At 39.7% G+C, this 22,869-nt stretch overlaps 1 protein-coding gene across 6 annotated transcripts in view; it reads left to right on the forward strand.

Annotated features, from left to right (window-relative positions):
- Positions 1-2,034: 2,034 nt before the first annotated feature.
- Positions 2,035-22,869, forward strand: part of prickle1a (prickle homolog 1a) — a 28,628-nt gene continuing 7,793 nt past the window's right edge. Inside the window, exons 1-2 of one of the 6 annotated variants that reach the window (XM_047391284.1) lie at positions 2,035-2,413; positions 3,899-4,026. The gene's annotated coding sequence lies outside the window, so the exon portion shown is untranslated. Of the gene's footprint in view, positions 2,414-2,699; positions 2,908-3,898; positions 4,027-17,856; positions 18,090-22,869 lie in introns of those variants that run through there. The other 5 variants (XM_047391303.1, XM_047391273.1, XM_047391312.1 and 2 more) reach the window with 5 other exon arrangements.

The following is a 22,869-nucleotide window of genomic DNA, read 5'->3' on the forward strand; positions in this document are numbered from 1 at the left end:
AGCACAGTGATACCATGGTCAGTAAACCATTTACCAGTGGTTTTGGCACTGTGAGCAGGTGCCAGGTCGTGCTGAAAAAGGAAATCTCCATCTCCATAAAGCTTTTCAGCAGATGGAAGCATGAAGTGCTCCAAAATCTCCTGATAGCTAGCTGCATTGACCCTGCCCTTGATAAAACGCAGTGGACCAACACCAGCAGCTGACACAGCACCCCAGACCATCACTGACTGTGGGTACTTGACACTGGACTTCTGGCATTTTGGCATTTCCTTCTCCCCAGTCTTCCTCCAGACTCTGGCACCTTGATTTCCGAATGACATGCAGAATTTGCTTTCATCTGAAAAAAGTACTTTGGACCACTGAGCAACAGTCCAGTGCTGCTTCTCTGTAGCCCAGGTCAGGCGCTTCTGCTGCTGTTTCTGGTTCAAAAGTGGCTTGACCTGGGGAATGCGGCACCTGTAGCCCATTTCCTGCACACGCCTGTGCACGGTGGCTCTGGATGTTTCTACTCCAGACTCAGTCCACTGCTTCCGCAGGTCCCGCAAGGTCTGGAATCGGCCCTTCTCCACAATCTTCCTCAGGGTCCGGTCACCTCTTCTCGTTGTGTAGCGTTTTCTGCCACACGTTTTCCTTCCCACAGACTTCCCACTGAGGTGCCTTGATACAGCACTCTGGGAACAGCCTATTCGTTCAGAAATTTCTTTCTGTGTCTTACCCTCTTGCTTGAGGGTGTCAATAGTGGCCTTCTGGACAGCAGTCAGGTCGGCAGTCTTACCCATGATTGGGGTTTTGAGTAATGAACCAGGCTGGGAGTTTTAAAGGCCTCAGGAATCTTTTGCAGGTGTTTAGAGTTAACTCGTTGATTCAGATGATTAGGTTCATAGCTCGTTTAGAGACCCTTTTAATGATATGCTAATTTTGTGAGATAGGAATTTTGGGTTTTCATGAGCTGTATGCCAAAATCATCCGTATTAAGACAATAAAATACCTGAAATATTTCAGTTAGTGTGCAATGAATCTAAAATATATGAATGTTAAATTTTCATCATGACATTATGGAAAATAATGAACTTCATCACAATATGCTAATCTTTTGAGAAGGACCTGTATGTCTAGGAGAGACAGGGTTAAACACTGAAAGACAGGGCCAAGTGTATCATCTGTATAAGGTGAGCATTAAGTTGTTGGCAGCAGCAGCTTGGCCCATGTCCCCCTCCAGGAAGGTGTAACAGTTAAACACAGAGCCAGGCCAGATGTAGTTTCTAGAAAGACAAAAAAAAAAAAAAAAAAAAAAACAGAGAGAGAACAAAGAGTTAAAAGCTGAAATAACAGCAAATAATGCAGAATTGGAGAGTAGTATGAGAATGAAGCTGAGAGGGAAAGTGGTCATTATGTTCTCCAGCACTCTAAGCCTAAGCAGCATAACTACAGAGATAGCTCAGGATAACATAAGCCACTATATAAGCTTTATCAAAAAGGAAAGTTTTAGGTCTAGCCTTAAAAGTAGACAGGGTGTCTGCCTCACGGACTAAAATTGTGAGCTGGTTTAACAGGAGAGGAGCCTGATAACTAAAGGATCTGCCTCCCATTCTACTTCTAGCGACTAGGAACCACCAGTAAACCTGCAGTCTGAGAACGAAGTGCTCTGTTAGGAACGTATGGAACAATCAGATCTCTGATGTATGAATTGGCCAGAAGGAGAATTTTAAATTATGTTCTGGATTTAACAGGGAGCCAATGAAGGGAAGCTAAAAAAGGAAAAATATGATCTCTCTTTTTAATTGTCATCAGAACTCTTGCTGCAGCATTTTGGATCAGCTAAGGGCTTTTAACTGTATTTTGTGGACATGCTGATGGTAAAGAATTACAATAGTCCAGCCTAGAAGTAACAAATCCATGGACTAGATTTTCAGCACCACTCCCGGATAGGAAATTTCTAATTTTGACTCAGAAGTTTTTAGTTCCTTAACAGTTCCCACTCCCCCTTTTGCAGCCGGAGTCGCAGCAGCAAGAGTTAAACTCTCAAGAGTGTTTGTCCACTGAGCTGGTGAGACTGGTCCGCTTCTCCATGACCGGTGGGGGCTTATTTAAGCCAATAGGCAGGGAGGAACACTAATGTAATTTCGCTGTGACCGTGGAGGAGCAGCACAGCGCTCACAGTGCCCAGCTGAAGTGACTGCGATACGGCGACGGTGCGTAAAGATCGTTTCTTGTAGCCAGTTCCTGGGCTTTCAGCTTATCGCTCTGCACAGCTCTTTGTTCTTGTACAACCACCGCAGAGCAGTGGAGCAGCTTTTCTTTTTTTTGTTTTGGACTTTGCATATATTGCAGATGAGAGGCTCTGTGATCTACTTTCGCTACATCAGGAGTATTAGTTCTGGATACTCGGTTTGCTGCGACTAAACTCTTCTTGGTGAGTGGACAAATGCATTTGATCGCATATTTGCCGTCTGCGTAAATAGATGGTCATATTAAATGGCAAACTGCACAAAAGCAGACTAAATGCGTCTTCGTTGTCATGGTAAAATGAACAGTTCACACCTTCGTAGTCAATGGCATAAATATTATGCTTCTTGTATATGCTCACAGTATACTGGTTTCTCAGTCCCTTGTGCGCTTTTACGCAGCACGTCTCCAAAGAGACACGAATCCCTTTCCGTGCGCGTGCCGTAAGAGTAACTTCATACCCTGACGGTGAAAAAACTCATTTCGAGCCGTCGGGATTGCAGGAGTGTGGACACTGCCCCTCTCCAGATGTATGGACTCAGCTGTCGGCTGTCACTTTGGTGACAACTGGTCTGCGCTTCTTGACCGCTGCCTGTCCGTCACGGGTCCATAGCTGTCAGGAGAGCTGTCGAGTGAGGGGGAATGTGGTCTCACAACACCACATCGGCCACAAGCAGTACAGTATGAGAAGTTTATTTTACTTTTTTCAAACTCTAACCATGATAGATCGGGTAAGAACGACATTAGAAGTAGAGGGGCTGTCAAAAAAGACATTTTACAAGACTTGTAATCTAAAATGTTGCTTTTGACTGTTTTAGATCTCTGCAATAACATTTAATAAGCAAATACATCACTCTTTTCTACCCTTTTCAGATCTGTTGATATTCCCGCGCTGTTTCTGAAACTGGGCCAACACTAATAAAGATATGTATAAACAGATTTAGTTTCTTGAAATAAAGAGAAAACCCAACCCAGCTACTCCACTGGATTTATGACTCCTTATAGACCTCTTTATGAACAGAGGTGAACATATCATAAAGTGTTTCCTCAGGGGGTCACTGGCTCACCCTCTAGAAGACATTTACATCCCCAGTTGAACCTGCAAGACACACGAAACGGGAGCTATTATGTTTAACCAAGGATGTCTGAAATAATATTTTGTTCTTATTAAGCCGTAGCAAATATCATCACAAGACATTTGGACACTTTGTAAAGCAGCCGTGTGCAGACAATACAAAGGAGGACACCTACAAAAATAACCTTTTAATGGTACAACTTAAAAGTTATTCATAATTAACGCATTTTTAAAAAGTTTATCTTTTTTAACTTGGTTCAGGAATATTTCACATGAGGAGAGAGTTTAAGTGAAGCAGGGTGAAATATGGTGAAGACAAAGAACAGGAACATGGTGTTAGTGTCACCTAGTGGGCGAATAACAGGTTGACAGCTTTACAGTCTTTCAGTCCCAGTATTCATCAAAGTAAATAAGCTCAAAGTTCTTGTTTAACAAGCTCACATTGACCAAAGTGAGTTGAGTGAAGATATGAATTTTACAAGTTCAGCCTGTGGTTGAATAAATGTTATGTGGTTCTACATCCATGGTCTTACAGCTAATGCAGGCTCCGTACAGTCCCACAAAGCCAAATACCGGTTTTATTCTCATCAAATGCAGAGCCTAGCCAGTGCAGCCTGGGTTTCCCATTCCACAGCTGCTGGCTGCACTGTTGCGATGATGTAGCAGAAAAGGCATGCGCTGGGGGAGATGTGAGCTGAGCTAAGTTCTTCTGTGATCTGCTGCAGGTGAGAATTTTGTCAGAATGTTGTGTTAATAATAGATTTCCAAGAGATGGATTTGCAACAGCTCACCGAAGCCATGTTAATGTCTCTTTTTCAGTGTCTTTAGACAAATAAAAACATGCCGTTAATAGAACTGAAGGACTTTAAAACTGAGCTACTTAGGTTTCTACGCAGACAAAAGAGGGAAGTAAAAATAGGTGACCTCATTGTTTTTTCTGGAGACAGAAATGGAAACGGCTCTGTCGCTTCTCAGTCATCTTGATGTTGACAAGTATTTGCTTATTAGATCAGGACCATACAGAGTCTATGGTTTATTTCAACAACAGAGGCCATTTACACCACCTTGCTAAAGTATTCACACATCTTGAACTTGAACTTTTTCCCTGCCCGTTTAAATCAATACTTTATAGAACCACCTTTTGCTGCAATCACCACTAATAATCTTTTGGGTCATGTTTGTACCAGCTTTGCACACCTAGAGATGGATATTTTTGACCATTCTTTGCCTAACACCTCACTCTCATTGAGATTGGATATAAAATCTCTGTAAACATTAGGTTTTGCTGAAGATTCTCAATTGGATTTGAGTCTGAACTTTGATTGGTCCATTCTAAAGGCATGAATCAGCTTTGAACTAATCCATTCCACTGTGGTTCTTGCTGCATGTATCTAACCATAATATGCTGCCAGCCTGTCAATGTGTCTTTAGAGGGACGTGCTGAGTGTGTTTTCCGCCAGACCCTGTTTTTGTAGGCCAGAAAGTTCAATTTTGGTCTTATCTAATTAGACTACCTTTTTCACATGCTTGCAATGTCTCTCACACAACTTATGGCAAACTTTACCTTTTATGGCCTTCTTAAAAATAACTTCCTTCAAGACAATATTTCTTAAGGGCCAGATTTGTCACATGCACATCTAACAAATGCCTTGTGGACAGATTTTTCTACCTAAACTGGGGATCACTGTAACTTCTCTGAAGTTACCATGGGTTTTTTGTTTGCTCCCTTAACTGTCATTTAAGGTAGTTAACCATGCTTTGGTTGGTTTGTAGCTGTAACATACTCTTTCCATTTTCAGGTGACAGACTGAAGAGTGCTTGATGACATATTCAAAGCTTGGGATATTGTTTTATACCTAACCCTGCCTTGGACCTCTGTACAACTTTATCCCTGATCTGTCTGATGTTGGTTGCTCAGGATTTTGCTCACTTCAAATACAAGCCACACTTTTCAGATTAGTGTTTGTGAAAAAAAAAAATACTTTTAGTTGATTTGTCACATAAAATCTCAATAAAATAAATAAAAAATGCGATTGTGTTTAAAAAAAATTGTGAAAGGTTCATTGGTATGAAAATTTGGCAGGGTCTAATGTATTGTATATCCGGGTACAATACATTAGATGAGAAGTTAGATTCATTCAAACTTCACACTTTTCTGTAAATGGAAAAAAATAATTGAAATGAAAAGAGTTTCATACATGAACTATGAGCCTTGTCTTTGTGTGTATTTTTCTCTTGACATGTACAGTGACAAACTTGTCTAGATGTGAGTGAGTGCAAGCACTTAAAGCAAGAAACTGAGCTGAGTTTCAATGGGCAGAGTGTAAGACCTAGTACCAGTGTGTATACACTCGCCACTGTTGATTTAAGTGGTCAGCGTGGATGAAATGTTCATACAGGCCTGTTTGTGCAGGGACAGAATGAATCACCTCGCGTTTTGTGTAAATCGCCTGCAGGCCAAACACGCTGGCAAACTTTCATCCCCCAGACGTTCTCCAGCTTACCGCAGCGTGGCTAAAAGCAGCCCAGGACAGGGCCGAGTGTTGTGAGGAGCTGTCAGAGGAGGCAAGTCTCTTCATGGTTGTGGACGAAGAGCTGTGGCCTGGAGTCGAGTTGCCACAGACAAACTCCAGAGGGACGAGCCCACTCACTGTAAACTGTTTGGGGAAGGGTGGCAGATGGCTGGATGAAATACAGCTTATTTAAAACGCCGGTGGTCCCTGAATGTGTAGTGTAGTCACTGTGCCTTGCGGAACAGATGGTGGCTTGGATGGTAGAAATTTAGGACCGTGTTACAGTGTGGTCATTTAGAGGGGGCATGACTGTTGTGAACCTTGTCCTAACTTTGTACATTCATTGTGTACGAGATTGAGCGGCATTTGCCTAGAGCAGAGGCACACACTAGATCCACATGCTAAGCATTATTCTGAAGTGATTAAAAGTAACTATGGTTACTTAGCGCTTCCAGGCACAACTGTGTTTATGAGGAGCTACAGGATGGAGCTCGAGAAAAATGGGTTTGGCTCAGCAGATTTCTTGTAACCACACAGCATAATTGCGGGACCAACCGTCAGACCACCGCGATGATGAAAGTCATGCTCGACGCACATGTTTCATTATCACCACCATGTATAGGCATGATGCTCAGCTCTGGATGTATACTACTTAATAAGCATTGGTGCAGTTGCACAAAACTGCTTATTATCACTAGGTCTGTCTTTGATAAAGGGGAATAACAGACATAAAGATTTGTCAGCAACTTTAGCGATAAAGGTTTGGGAAAGTTTTTTCTGAGCTAAATTGACAGACTGGGATGTTAAATGGAGGGTATGTTTTCTCCTCTACTTCACTCAGATACATCCAAGCTATGGTATCAACTTATCAAATACATTTTAATACAAAAATAAGATAATCTGAGTAAATACAAAATACAGTTTACAAATAATGCAGAAAAAGTATTTTGTTAAATCATGAAATTACTGTCAATTAACCATATTTTCTGTAAAGCTGCATTAAATTTTGCAAGCCGCATTCAGGTCCGATTAAATCCAGACCTGTAGAACCGAGGAATAACTTAAATAGTATCTGTCTGACAATATGAAGTAGGATAAAAGATCTCAAGAAGCACCACATATATGTCTAGAGCTGAAGAAATTTAAGAACATTTCTTGAGAAAAACAAGTAAAACAACCCATAACAATATCAGTGTAGGCCTCACTTCCCTACGTTTATATCCACTTAAAGATTTACGTTGCAAAAAGAAAGAGACTAAGCAAAACTGGCTCTCATGGGAGAGTTTTTAAGACAAAATCACTGCTTTCCAAAAAGAACACAGTAAAAAAAAGACTATGGACAAAAGTGGATTTTTTGGAAGGTTTGCATCCTGTTACATGTAGTATAATACTTACCTACAGTCAAACATGGTAGTGGTTGGGTGACAGTCTGGCGCTTCTCTGCTGTAGTTGATGAAACCATGATATCTGCTCTCTAGTAAAATAATCCTGTCAGAGACATCTTTTTAATTTTTACCTTAAGCCCACGTGCACTCGGGTTCTGCAGCGGAACAATGAACCAAAACACATGAACAAAACCACTTCTGAATGACTCAAAAAACCAAAGGGAAAGTTTTGGAATGTCCTAGTTAAGGTCTGGACCTTAATCTGATTTAGTTGCTGTGGTATGACCTTAAAGACAGTGTTCATACTTGAAAACCCTCCAGTGTGGCTGAATTAAACAATTTTGCAAAGAAAAGTATGTCAAATTCCTCCACAGTGATGTGAAATACTGACTAGTTTTTTCCCTCAGTAAACGAAATCACCATTTGAAAACTGCTCATTGTAATTACCCAGATTTTTTTCAGTTTGACAGTAAAAATTATTTATTGATCCAAATCATTTAAGTGTGGCAAAAAAGCAAAAACAGAAAAAAAAAGGGAGGAAATATTTAAATAAGCACATATTTACGTCAATATAACCATTTAAAAGCCCTACTTATTTCCCCCATCACATAACAACAGTGGATCCAGCTAAGTGTTTCAGGACCTTTAGGGAGAAATATCCTAAAAATGCACCTCCTACCCCCTCTTCCTGTGGCTCTGGACTCTCCTGTGTTTGCATTATTACAGGGGTGGTTCAGAAATCAACTTTGGTGGGTAGGGGAGTTTTGGACTGACAATAATAATGTTTTGTCCAATTTTTGAGAAAGGATACAGAACTTTAACACACTTTTTTGAGATAAATAAAATCAGATTAGGCTTAGGGACATGTGCGTTGATGAATAAATGGGGATACTGTTGTAATTTCTTCATTTTCTTTTGGACTTAAACCTACCTTTAACCTCTATCAAAGCTACTGCTGTACATTGTATTCGCTTGTATTATAGTCCTTAAAAACAAAATTGGAATTGGTCAAAATGGAAATCTTCAAGCCAGATCTCAGAGAAAACCAAGAATCATTTTGGCCACAGCCTCATTGGCGCATCTTTATTACATTCAGACAAAACATACTTGAGTTTGTTTATCATAGAAACCATAAAAATTCCTTGAAGGTATAGTCCATGGTTGCTGAAGTAAAGTTTTATTAACAGGTTGTAAGCAGTTAATATCTTACCCACAGTGGATAACTCTATTGGAGCCTTTTTTTAGTATCACTCCATATTAGCATGTATCAGAGGAGGAGGGTCAAGACCAAAGTGGACTTGTAACATCTTAAACAACACCACAACCTCAAAAATATCATGAAGATTTATGCAAACACTACTTTATGAACCTTCTAACCAAAGTTATGTTATTTACATTGATGCTGATGATTAGTTACTTGACTAATCCAGGGGGGAGATGGTGTTAAATACATATGGAGAATGGAACATGCAAAGCATATCCAGTCAGAAAAAACTGTCTCGTAGGAAAAAAACGGGAGGTGTAAACAACTGAAATATTATATTTTATATTATTGGTTTTTAAAAAGCTTCATTCTGACCAAAAACACTTTAAATGCACCTTTCTCAGTATGTATTTCACAAAGGAACATGATAATGCATCATCTCCTATCTCCATTTCCTAAATAAATAATAATTTGCCTCTGTTTAAATGAGCACCAATACAAACATAACTTTAGTTTAAATGTTCATAAAATCATGTTCACAAAAACTGTTATGATGTTTTTGACATCTGAGCTGTTTTACGGACTAAAAAAAAACAGTTGGTCTAATTAGTGGCCCAAAAACTGGCACACAGATGTGTATTGGTCTTAGATCAGATGCTAAAATAGGGAAAAATTAAAAAAATAATGCAAAAGTTAATGTGTGAGAAAAAGATGATATTTCTGCTCGATATTCCAACTACAGATTGGTTAATGTTGACAAAAACCACTTGAGGATGTGTCTTGCAAAGCAGCAGGCAGAGCTGGAGTGTGGGCTCTCTGAGTGACACAGAAAGAATTCGTTTGGCCATAACAACCTGATGGGAGCTCCTGGGGAGTGCCAGTTCAATGACTCAGACTTTTGTTCACTGTGCTTTCACTATCTTCCTGTTACGGGGGCTGGGCTCCTAAAGAAAACAAGCAGCAGTGCAACACATGTGCGCATCTGGATCCATGTGTCCTGTCAGCAGAGTTGCATGTTGAATTTTACCTCCTTTGACCTTCCAAAAAAAAAAAAAAAGAAATCTCTTAATCTATTTTATGGGAAAGTAGATTAATTTTTAAACTAAAAGAAAGACATGTATCAATACCTCATTGCAAGTTCCAGGGCTAAAAGAGGTTTGTTAACATTAGATTCCTCAGTGTTAGCAGTTCCAAAAATAACACACTGACTGAAAGAGACACATTACATGAATGGCCTCTAAGAATAAACTCCGCTCTGGGAGACTGCTATCCAAAGTGATAAGATGGCTGTGCTCCTTTTTCCATCCCACACATGCATAATGCCAACAGATGGATGCAAACCTATTTGCAGAGAGAAGCCAATGAGTAACATCTGGTTTGTATATCTGATAAACTGACAGAGACCTCTTTGGTCACATAGGCTAGACCCTAGGTTTAACATGCACACAATAAAAATACCATGCTTTCCAACAGTAAACAACTTTAATGTTTTTTTTTAATAACAATTCACAACAAGGGAAACAGTTAGGTTATTTATATAGGGCCAATTAACAACAACTGTAATCTCAAGACATGTCAAATTATTATCGCAGTCTATTAGTGCAGTCCAAATTCAATTCAGATCAATCAAAATCATTCCAATACAATCCCATCACATAGTCAGAATCAGGAGACAATTACACTAAGTCCAATTCATTTCTAAATATAATTCAGTACAGGCAGATTCTGTTGATCATATAATGCTAGTTGGTAAAAAAAAACTAAACATTTTGTCTAAGGATACCCGGGAGATTGCATTGAGTCACTCATTTTGCAGTATGATTATGAGCTTATGGTATTTATTGCCTGAGGTGTGATATAATTTAGTTATGGTGTGGAGATGGGGTGTAGTGGAAGTTAGGTCACCCAAACAACAACACCAATTTATTCCCCAAAATCTGACACATAATAGTGCTCTGGGGCGACGGTGGCCCAGGTAGTTTGTCCTGTAACCGGTGGGTTGCCGGTTCAAACCCCCATGCAATCTGTCTCAGTTGTTGTGTCCTTGGTCTAGACACTTCACCCCCCTTGCCTGCTGATAGTGTTCAGATGGCCTGGAGGCGCCGATTGTATGGCAGATTACTTCTGTCAGTCCGCCCAGGGTGGCTGGGGCTACTACCTGGCCTACCACTGTCAGTTTGTGAGTAGGTTGATGAATGTGTGGATGACTGATTGTATTGTAAAGCACTCAAACTTGATAACATGGCATACAAGTGCAGTCCATTAATCATGTACCATTTACCAATTACAACAGCCTGCATTGATTAAATATGCAATGTCAGTTTAAGGCTAAGTTATGAGAACTGCTTAATTTTTTCTCTGTCATCTTTAGGGAAAACAAAGACTCGGAAAAAATTGCTGCCAGAAATCAACTGTTGTTAGGGCTGAAAATATTTAACATGACTACCATTGAAATAAAGAACACAATTTTCTTTGTGGCCATGGTGACATGTATGCATCAGATCATGGTACGATTAGACTCTTGTGTTTCCTTCTTTTGTTTTGGTCATGAAGCTATATTATTGGGTAAACTATTGGGTAATGGCAAGATGTTCAACCCATGTTTTATGTATACTACTCCAGTAAATGCTGCTTAGACCATGCCACTTTGGTTCCACAATCCCATCTCCATGCTCTGTAAGCATGCTCAGCCTTGTAGTTATGTAATTGACATATATCACTTGAATACCAAAATTAGCATTCATGGCTGTGTGTTTGTCATGAAACTATTATCTGAAAAGATCTATAGAGAATGTTGTTTTTATTATTATTATTCTTTCACATCATTTGAGCTTCTCATCAGACAACCTAACTGCCTGGTCAGTAACTAACTGTGATGAGGAAGATCAAATACAGACCACTTGCTGTCATGGTCTGTAGGCTTTGTTTTGGATTATAGTTATTGCATTTATTCATATGGTAGCTTGTGTTCAGTTAGTTTTCATTGTTTTCATGTATTTGTATTCAAATCCTGTTTTCTTTTGTAGCATTCACCCCATTTTGTTGCAATGGTGTGTAAAATAGACATACATTCCCTTTGTTTGCTGATTTCTACTCACCTGTTGTTCATTTGTAATTAGTTTTCCCTGTTTATATTCAGCCCGGTGTTTGCTTGGCACTGCAAGATCAGTCATTGTTTCTTGTCTCTTTATTTCTCTAGTCTTCTTTCATGTTAATGTTTGCTTTTTGTCTTTCACCAGTGACAATTTTTGATTTGTGCCATTTGGGCTCAGAGGGACACTAAAAAGGCAAGGGATGCATAAGAAGCAGACAAAAAAAAAAAAAAAAACCTTTTTGTCAATTACATCTTGAACAAATTTTCTATTTCTTCTTTGCATGTGCAGTCAATGGAACCTTCGCACACTGCTGCTGAGAATAGGGAGACTATTTTATTTGCATTTTATTCCACTACAGAGCTTAGATTTTTTCCTGCATTTTCATTGGGTCTGGAGCCGCAGAAGGAGGGGCTCGCCCGGGGCACCATTCATACAAGAGCACCACCGTCTGCCACTATCTGCCTTCAAATGAATCCTTCATTCTTAACTTCACCCCATTAAACACTCAACTGTACACATAATAAAGCCAAACAAATTGCAAAAAATAGATGAAATACTAGCCAGACCTTTCTGTAACACCATTCACACTCACTTTAGATATAGTTTGTCACCTATAGAACATATGCCATGAACAGTTGTGTTATTTGTTTTGATTCATTGTCTTAAATCTTACTGTAATCCAGATTAAATCCACCCTTTACGAAACAAGTTCCCACATTGCACATGCCTATGGTGATAACACATAAACTATAAGGCAGCTAATTAGTTTCTATGAGTTAATTTGTATTTTAGTATTTTTTTTTCACTTTTTTAAAACTTTGCATTTTGTGATAAAACCTGCTACTTAGGTAAAAAATATCTTACATAAAATATGGTTCATTTTGCATAACTACTTGTTAATTGTCATTTACAAAAATACATTACTTACATGCTAAGTTAAAAAATGCTAAAAGGATTTACATTGTAATAATAACATGAGCACACACATCTTCAAAAGTAAGAAATAACAGTTTTAAGATAATGAAATACCTGTCCAGTCATACAGCTAAGGTAAACAACCAAAACCAATAATGTAGTTCCGAAAGTGTATAACTTTTTTATCTTTGTACAAAACCCAGACCGATCTCTTTACATCATCTTTACAAACATCATCTTGTATTTTCTTTCTGGATTTTTTATTGTGAGTCACATGTGGAGGTGAAAGGGTCAAGAGCATCGAATCAACTGGGAAGTTTATGGGGAAATCACAGGGCCTCTCCTCTGCTCTTTATGCTGTTTTACTACCACCTTAATGACTTTAATTGTGTCCATTTAAGCAAAGTTAGAAAGAAGCATCCTTACTTGCAGTTGTCAGAGTTCCTTCTATCCTCTGGCACTGGAGCATGTGTTTAATTAGAACACACTAAAAAGACTGTAACAGAGCATTCCTTCAGGAATGTTAATGATTAGTGGTATCCTGACGGAGCAGCTCTTAAATGTCTGAGCATTGTCGGATTCCTCGGATTGACTGAAGTCACCCAGTTCATGAAAGTGTTTCCACATGTGGGAATTCACAACCTTTTTCTTTTTCTGCTTTCCTTAAAACTTAATTGTTCCCTTCTACAACTCACACCCAAGTATTCCCTGTTTTGATATGTAGGCCTCCTTGGTGTGCAATTCGTGTAAGCCCAGGGCTGGATACTCACAGGAAATGGTTACGTTGAAGGATGAACTGTTCGATCTTTTAAGCAGGGTTCAGGTAAAAATTCCAGATGTGTGTTACACTCAATGAAGTTTGAGGATATTAAACCTGGATACAGACAGATGACTTTTTTTCAGAATTGTTGAAACTTTGCAATACTGCTTAACTTCAATTAAACAGATTTCTTTTTTTAAAGAAAGAGAGCTGGTTGAACATATTGGTTTGAGCTGTTAATGTCCTGCTTTGTACATTTATGTCTGTATACATCCAAGTTTGTCCATGAAGACCACACATTCTGCCAGTCCCATGCTTTTGTTAATAGCAGCATGTAATGTTAAGAGCAGCCCATTCATCCAGCGACTGCTTTGTGAGTAGACAGCCTCAGGCTTTTGTTGAGTTGTAGCATCCTCAAATAAAAGAGCTTCCTCCCTTTAACAGCCCCAGGAGCTGTGTCGCTCCACTTCCTATTGTTCCCAATGAGGTCCAGCTTTTACAACTAGGTGAGAGGGTGTCAAATCAAGAGTGAAATATGACCCATCACAATCAAAGAAATGTTAGGTAAAGCAGTTGGACAATAGAGTACAAATAGCATGATCAAGAACATTTTTTACACTATAAAAACAGCCGGGTAAAAGAAAACAATTTGGTTTATTTTGTTAACACACTCATGGGTCAAAAATGGTTCAATCCAGGGTTGAGTGAATTTGACAGAACAGGGTTGGGTCATGAATTTGACTCAGTATAGTGGGTAAGGTTTAGATTATTTATTAATTATAATTCTATAAATATGGATTAAAAAGTCAAATGCGCAACACGATGGCTTTGAAAGCGTGGACTGGAGGAATCAGTAAGTTTAATTACTAAACCAGTATTATTTAGGTAAAAATCAATGCTTTTTTATTTTATTCTGCATTGAAAATTTTACATAAAGCTGAAATGGCTCTTTATAGAGTAGAATACACATACAGTCACATTTTCTTTCTGGATTTTTATTAGTCACAGGGAGATAAAAGAGTCCAGAACATCAGAGCAACAGTGAAGCTCTTCTCTGCTCTTTGTGACTTTTTACTACCATCTTATTGACTTAAATTGTGTCCACTCAGGAATACTACATAGGTCGTATGTTGGTACTTATCAGTATCAGCTAAGTCCAATCTCAAGTTCTATTTTTCATTCGGACATTTTTCAATTCCGGACTCAGGAGAAGTGCATTAACTTTTGGATCTGCATGGAGTTGGTCAGTATTAGTCTGTAATTCTTAATGCCCCTTGTGAGAAACTTTCAGATGAGATCTAAGCTTTCCCTCTCAGCTGCCTTCAGTGTCAGAGTGGAACAGTTAAAAGGGGTTATATGAGGGTTACAGGGCTAACAAGACCACAGTCTGACCTGAGTTTGTCAGCGCCAATCTAGCTAAGTCAATATCAATGCACTGACTGCTCCACCAGTTGACCTTTTCCTCCCTTTTTCAAGGCGTAAAAAAGGATTGTTGTTACAGTAGGGTGATAGGCTTTTATTGGGCTTTATAGCTGAAGCTTTTGTTGGGACTGTGTTCTGCTAATACCCGTTGGCAAGTCATTCAAACCTTGAGAATGCCTGCATTTTATAGGTAGCTCACACACAAGTGAGAGCTTTTCTGGGCAGCAATCATCAATGACTGTATGTTGGGGGCTGACCTTCCCTTTGCCCCCTTCAGAATACCAGTTTATGAGACATCTTTAAAGCAACACTTTACAAACCAAACAGATTATACAGAGTTTCTGTGTCAATGGAACATTATGATACAGGCTTACAGTAAGTTATAACTTTGACCAGATGTTTGTTTTTTATGGGTCAGTATCTTCTTAGACATGTTGGAACCAGAGAAGAATGCAGCTTCATCACTGGGTGTTGGATTTGATGATCATCATCCTCTCGCTCTTTCATTGTTGGGGCATGCTGGTGTCGGACCTCCTCGCTTTTAGCAAAGGGCATATTATGCTCTTTTTTTACAACGGTGAGAAGGTGCAGACCAGGTGTGAGACGAGGTTCAGGTCGTTGTAAGTTTGACTGGGGAATGGGCCGTAAAGCCCAGAGGCCACAGATTTATGGGTCATCTGCTGTTCTCTAAGGTCGAAGTTCAGGGATCCCAGACTTGTTCAGCTTTTTGTTGTTCAACTATTCAAGGTGAACCTTGAACCAGCCGTGTACGTCAACATTTACAGTGGAATGATCGTGGAGTGAAATTAAGTGTTGATATTCTCAAACAGATTCCTGTGACGGTCTTCAAATAAATGTATGCGCCTTAGTTCACTGTCAACATATCAACATGAACCACTAAGTTTGTGGTTGGCACTTTAAAACCAGTCACATAGCTAAAAAATGCTGATCTAAAACGATTTGTTTGAAAGTATTACATGCTGGCAGCATTCTGCTGTAAGAAAGAAGTCTGCTTTTGTTGTTGCTCCGCAACTCTTTTGCAGATATGCTGGTCAATTTAGCTTTGCATTTCATGAATCTTGCCTTTGGGGGAATCCATTATGTCTGTCTTCCTCTCAAAGACTTGCTAATAGAGCAGGGTGCTGAGTCTTTCTGACCGACACAATGGGCTCAAGTTTGTTTCGAAAGAGTGGCTCTTCTCCCTGGCCTTGGCTGCTGCAATGGCTTTGTCTACATATGTATGCAACACAAGAGTGTATTCTCTAAATGCACACCTGTCATCAGTTTGCTCTGCTAAATTCTTCAGTTTGAAAAAAAAGTTTAATTACAAGGAAGATCGGCAAAAGTAAGACTTATGCAGCTCCGTCAGAAACATTCAGAAAAACTTTAGAAATTGCTGATACGGATTCTTTCTATCTTGCATTTTCACTTTTGTTGTTTAGTTCAGCTGAACCAGAGAAGGTAGTTCAATGATTTTTTTTTACTCAAATGCATCATAAAAATTGCACAAATTATTAATTTCTTACAACTTTTGCTTTTTAGCCGTGTTCAAATTTGTTGCTCACTTTTGCTAAAGTAATTTCCACCACCAAAAGAGAGAAATATCTAAAAAACAACATATGGGTACTAAAGAGAGCACAAGGATCCCAAAAATGCTTCACTCTCAGAAGTTGCTGAAGAGAGTTAATAATCCATAACATAAGGGCCACCAGAGACAATAGTCTCCAGTTCAAAATGTGAGTTCGTAAGTGAGGATTTATTTGGAAATTTATCCAGAGAGCAGGAGGAAACTGGAAGAAATGCTGTCTGAGTACAGTAGCTTGTAGACCTAACAAACCAGTGCCCTACAAGAGTGATTTAAAGGTACTTTATGGTGAGCCCAGACCACAAAAATGCAAGGCAATGTTCAGGTTAGACATTGCAGTTCCTTCTCCGGTTCTGACCAGCAAAGAGAATAAGCACTCCCTTTTCTCTAAAGAACAACTGTCACCAGAAAACTTTATATAAGGAAGTCTTGTGGTAATTTTACAAAGAGTCTCTTTTCTCTAAATAATCAGCCTGTGTTTCACTTAGAGTAACTCGAGCAATGTAACTGTTGTTTCAATGAAACCATCTGTTACACCATTCAAACTGTACTGCTAGTTTTCTCACAATAACATGTATTAGTCATGTTTGGTAGTAAAGTTACTCAGATGAGAGTTTTTTTTTTTTCTTCACTTGGCTTGAACACAGATAAAAAAAAAAAACAATGCTGCTACAGCTAATTATCATTAAAAGAAGGCATATTCTTATCTGATTAACTTTGTGCTGACAAACAACAGCTGCAGCCGTCTGGTGGTCTGGTTGTTCATTCCCTGCTCGAACTATCCCAAATAGCCCACACAGTAACTGTGTTGCATCCTCACCCCCCAGCTTTGTGTTTTTCCTTCTCTTAAATTCGAAATCCTCTGAATCCTGGGTCAAAAACAGTTTCCAACAGAGAGTGTTTTTGAAGGGTGAAGGGAAAAGCTGCTTCAAATAAGTCCTCACTACATCCTTCCTGTGTGTCAACAATAAGCAACCACACACCCATTCAACATTCAACTGTAACTAAACCATCATGAAAAGCGGAATTTGCACCAAAGAGTAAAATCTTTGTCTGTTTTGATTCTCCTGCAGAGGGAATGAAGAGGCAGATATCAACTTTATTCTTTGCAGTGAGATTTATTGGACAGGCTGAAGTGTACATTTTATGGACCATGTCTATAATTAACAGCTGGGGTTAGTCTGAGATACAGTTTAAAGTAGAAACTTCTCTTGCAGGATAAATGAAAACATTTAATTATTTTCATCTGGACATCACTCATCAATCTTTGAGTCAACAGACACCACCCTCTTACTTGGTGACATCTCAGCATAAGAGAAAGGAAAGGCAAACCACCAGATGAACCAGAACCTAAGTCCAACATTTGCTTGAAATAGTGGGGGAAGAATGTCATGTGAAAGCAGTTGTGGTTTTGAAGCGGTCACAGTGGTAAAATGAGCTCTACCATCACCGATGTGCTACTTTAAAGCTCTGTTCATGTGAGCTCCGCCGGTGTTTCTAATTTGCAAGCGTGTGTTTGAAGTGCGAGGGATGGGTTAGCTAACGGAGAGAAACGCCCTGTTCTGCCACACTCTGCCTTGACTGGCTGCTGTGAGGGTGAGGGGCTGGGCTGGGTTTCAGAAGGTTGGAAAGGAGTTGGAAAATGAGGAGGAGAAGTGATGGCTCAGACAGAGAGAGAGAAAAGTGAGGTGGCCATCTGGTTGGACATCTCTGTGACTTCTTACAGTCTGAGCTTAGATATGGGGTGTTATGCGGACAGCTCTGATAGACTTGCTGCTCTTGTCTCGGATTCAGAACCCACAGGATCTTGCATAGTTATGGATCCTATAGGCTGGAAAAGAATCTAGGACTGGGTAGTGGTGATAAGATCTGTTTCCTGAGTGCCTTTTGAGAGTTGGCCGACCCTGAGGTAAGAACAGTTGGAAAGTGACCAAAGATGTGAGCTGTTTTTAAGCAGTCCTTGTTGCAGACACTTGATGAGGTGCAAATTGTTGTTTTGTTTTAAGTGTGTTGACCTGATGAAGTTCTTATTTTGGTCACTGTCAATCTATATTCACAAGTGTCACCGTTTGAAGAGTTAATCTTAAGCTGAACCATAAGAAGTAACCTGCACTGATGTCTTTTTTACAACAGTTAATGTCAGTTCTGGTCAGGGTTGGAGGTCTATTAATTGTATATCCTTGTGGAAACATCATTGCCATTCGTTTGGTTTTGGAAAAATTTACTCTCGGTAGGCTAGATTTTATCCTCAACCTTTCCATGTGTTTTTAACTTGTTGCATGTTAAAGCTGCAAATGAACATCCCCAATTTTGTTTTTTACTTCACGTTATTATGAGCATCTATTTGTTTGCTCATGTTAGGAATATAAAGATAATTCAGTTACAAGTTGGGGATTTACCTGGGATTTGTACACAGGAGTGACTACTGTTTTACACAAGGGTGTTACTGTTTAACAGATCTGCACTTGCCTATAGCGTATTATGCTATAGGGTTTTAACAACTACAACAAATTAGGTGCCAAAAGTTGACAGACTCACCTTTGAAAGTATTTGTGTGGTCAGGGAAATTATGTACTGCTTATTTTTCTATCTTGTATGACATGAAAAATAAACCCATTTTCCTAAGTTTAAGCTCAAGCATGCAGCCGCATAGAAGAGAAATTCTTGTATTTCTCTCCAGTTAGAGTCGATCCAGCATCACTGAGGTAACAGAGGCCAAGTTAAACATGCTAGGCTAGTGCAAAGTGACAGAGAGCACTGTGTTTGGCGACGCACATGTCCATCACCCACTTCCTAGAGGAATATAGACAGTAATTCAGACCAGAAGCTGCTTCACTCTCTCAAGGGTTGTAAATCCAAAAGCTCCAAACGGTGGATTTTAGTTGGTTCTAGTTTAAGTTCTTTGTCCACTTTGTCTCTATGTACTGTTGTTTCTCTGCGTAGTCCTTTGAGAGCTTATCCCACAAAGCGATAAATAACTTGACCAAGTGATGGTGGTGCTGTGGAGTCAGACAGCACATTCTGGCACCAGTCCTCTACAGGGGTCAATACATGTAAAGGGGTTATTTTGTTTCCTGGTAAACCATTTTTGCAGCTACATTGTGGAGATCTTTAGTAGAATTAAAGCCTTCATTCATACTTTACATAACTTATAGGTTGCTTACTCCCATATCTGCGTTGGCTAAAAAGCAAGATTTTTCAGCTAACCAGAATCCAACTTCCTCATCTTTTGTTTAACATGACATTAACATTTTCATTCATGTTTGTCACCCTGCTTTAGTGTCAGTCTGATCGCACCCCCACCGCCCTCCACCGCTACGTTGGCAGATCAGTCAGATATGCAAGGCCTGCAGCCCAAAGCCATGTTAACAAGCACCTTTACAAAAGAGTGAGGACTGCAGGGGTCTGGAAAGTGTGGGAGGAGGTCATGGATGGGGGGGGGGGGGGACAGAGGCCGATGGGAGGGAATTTTAAAAGTACAATCAAAAACCATGGATCCTTTGTTTGAAACAAAACTCTAAAAGACCTCCAAAAGTGATGAGTCGGTGAAAGCCTCTTGAAGTTTGCTGGCTCAGTGCTTCTCTCATTGATAGTGGAGACGATGCATTCTGGGCAAATTCCAAAGAAATGAACTGGAGGACATCTTCAAGAAAAATTAACATGTGGTCAACTAAGAAAAAGGCTTTGAGGTGAATACATCTGCTGGAGAACTTGGCTAAAGTTCAAGCCTCCCATTCCTGTGATTCAGGTCCGACTGTGGGAACCATCCTCACCAATACTCACCCATCTAAAAGTGGAGTTCATAAAGCTGTGAATACTCTCAATTCCAGACAGAACCTCCCTGTAGTCAGGCATGTTCCATGTGCAACCCAAGCTGCTTTTAAGCAAGGCCACATTTTTTGGTCTCATTTGCAAGTCAAGAAATGTGACTAGAACAAGAAAGGACTTTATTTCCTGACCCACAATTTCAGATGAAGACAGGTTATCTCTCGTGTCACACCTTCAAAACAAAAAAAAAGACACGAAAACATCCAGACTCTTGGCTAAGCCCGTAGATTCATTCACAAAGGTGCTATTGTTGAGAACATCAGAGAGGTTTCATTGGGATATGTTATGACAAAATGCGCCTGACCTAAAACACTCAGGCACAATGCAGTTCTAAACGAATCCACAACCACCATCATCCATCACACTTGGAGCTGAGAGAGAATCAGATAGCGTTGAGGCCACCATGGCTGACTTGTCTTTGACGAAGATAAGTTGATCTGATTGGCCAGTTATTGTCTGGACTGTCTCGACTCTGTCACAGCTTATAGCAGCCTGTTTCTATGTGCCTGCACACCTGGATTCATATGTGCATTCCCTCTTCAAGAAGCAGCAAGACATAAATATTTCATTCTTTGAGAAAGAGCACAGATTTGTATGCCCTTTAACTGCGTTCAAAGGTTGCGCTTGAGTGTGTCTGGTTTTCTCAGCTGTCTCTGCGGCTCTCTGTGCCCTGGCCCGCCACAGGGGGGTAATGTTTAAGGGGGATGTAGAGTAAAGGCCAGCTTGCTGGGTCCTGGTTTGAACTCCCATTTGATCTCAGCTAGAAACCCTCAGCCTGTGAGAAATGACCACAACTGGACACACACTCATTAATGCCATGTTTACTCAGTTCTAAACAGCTTGATTAACAATGAATCATATGTAACCTCCAATAACATGCAGGCTTGCTCTGTCCAGGATTCTATAATGACCTTAGGAATTAGGGCTGAATGTACGTAGTTATTTATTGTATGCACTTCAGTGAATCACAAATTCAAAAGTAAATATTACAGAATCTGTTTGTTTCTTTCATACGTCTTGTACTATTGGTTGGTAATGAGCATTGGCAGTTATTTGCAAGGCACAGTGCCGCCACATTTGTTTTGCAATGCTTACACTGTGAACAACACGGGAGGCTGCCTACTGGCTGCAAATAAGCAACTGAAAATCTAATACAGATGCAATTGACAGATATCTTCTTCTTTGAGTCTTCAAGCTGCTCCCTGATGGAATGGCATCCTGAGCAGTGAGCCATACCCACCAAAGAAAGAACTGCCAGTGCTCAAAAGCAATGTTTTAGATTTCAATTATATTTATCACTGCTAATTGTGAGCACAGGTCAAGCTATCTTCTGCTCCGTGGTAATAATATGCTGGACCTTAAAGAATAAGTTCCTTCAGTGAGACTATTGTGTTGGTTTTGCCCCGGGGTGGACACTTCTTTTCACTGTTCATCTAAAGAAATGTATAAGTAACTGAAGTTACCACATAAAAAATACAACAATGGTCAATTCTTTGATCTTCTTCCTTTTTTACTTTGCCTGGTGGTGAACTGTTAGCGTCAACTAACCCCGACCCTCCCCTTCCCTACTACTTCACCTGTCTGGTATAGCTTTGTTCAACTCAAAGATAAGAAGAAGGATCAGACACTCACTGCAGGTTGGAAAACAAACAAGTCAAAGAAAAAAGGGAAATGAAGCCACAGAAGCAGGCTTGTGGACATTCCTCATATGGCGGGCCTGCTTTAAGGCTAGGCTAGTGTTTATACAGACCTAAGACTCAACTGATCAGCCGGGCTTCAGATCCCACGTGGTGGTCCCTTTTGGGAAACAGAATGATGTAGAATTTCAGCAGAGGGAAACAATGACCCATTGAAACCTACACTACATCAGTGATGTGAGACTTTGAAGATGTACTTCAGAATTTTTATGTACAGTTCTGTTAAAAGGTAATACACAGATACCTTACCTAACATAGATAACCCTTTCTGCATCTCCACATAGTATGAATCCAGATGAGTTAAACCAGATGGCTAAAACTAACTGTGAGTTTTAGACCAGACCAAAGTGGACTACTACTGTCTTCAAACAACTTCAGTCACAAACAGGTTATGGTAATTAATGTGAATGCTGTTTTATGAACCTTTAAACCAATGTCATTTTTGCATTGCGTGGTTAATTACTCAGTGACTGGTGATTACATAATAAACAGAGTTAGGAGGCAGTGTGCCACCAAGTATCTTATCATGTGAAACACATACAGACAACAAAACATATGAAGCTTTTTTGGTCAGATTAACGGTGTGACATAAGTAATATGATGTGAAAATTTTAAAGTATTGTTTTGGTGAATGCTGTTTTACTAAATTTTACACCACTAGTTTTCTATCAAGTAATCTTTCTGGCTGGAAAAATGTTGGTGGTGCACTGGCTTCTATGTCCATTCCCTGTTTTAAAACTTGATGATAGTTTTAAATTAATAAAATAGCATTTGCATTAGCAGCTATAACATTTTTGAGATTAGAGTTGTTGTAAGATGGTAGAAGTCTGCTGTGGTCTTGGCCCCTCTCTGACTAGCAGTTTGCTTCTGCCTCCAGGACCAACTATGGTAAATTCATAATAAATGAAGACAGTATGAAGCCTGTTCTCAGAGTGGTCATAAATATTTAAATGTTTCATTTGAGTATGGTACTGCTTGTTATTGTTACTTTGATGACACTGGTGATTAACTCATCAGGTTTTGGGAATTATCGTAATGGTTTATATATCCGCAAGACCCACATGAGAACGTCACATATTAAGCTGCCACCACAATAACTGTGAGAGGCTGTAGTTAGTTATATGAGTGTCTTTATGAAGTTAGACTCATCGGCAGAAGTGAGCC

This window comes from Girardinichthys multiradiatus, chromosome 2 (genome assembly GCF_021462225.1).
Source record: "Girardinichthys multiradiatus isolate DD_20200921_A chromosome 2, DD_fGirMul_XY1, whole genome shotgun sequence".
Lineage (NCBI taxonomy): Eukaryota > Metazoa > Chordata > Actinopteri > Cyprinodontiformes > Goodeidae > Girardinichthys > Girardinichthys multiradiatus.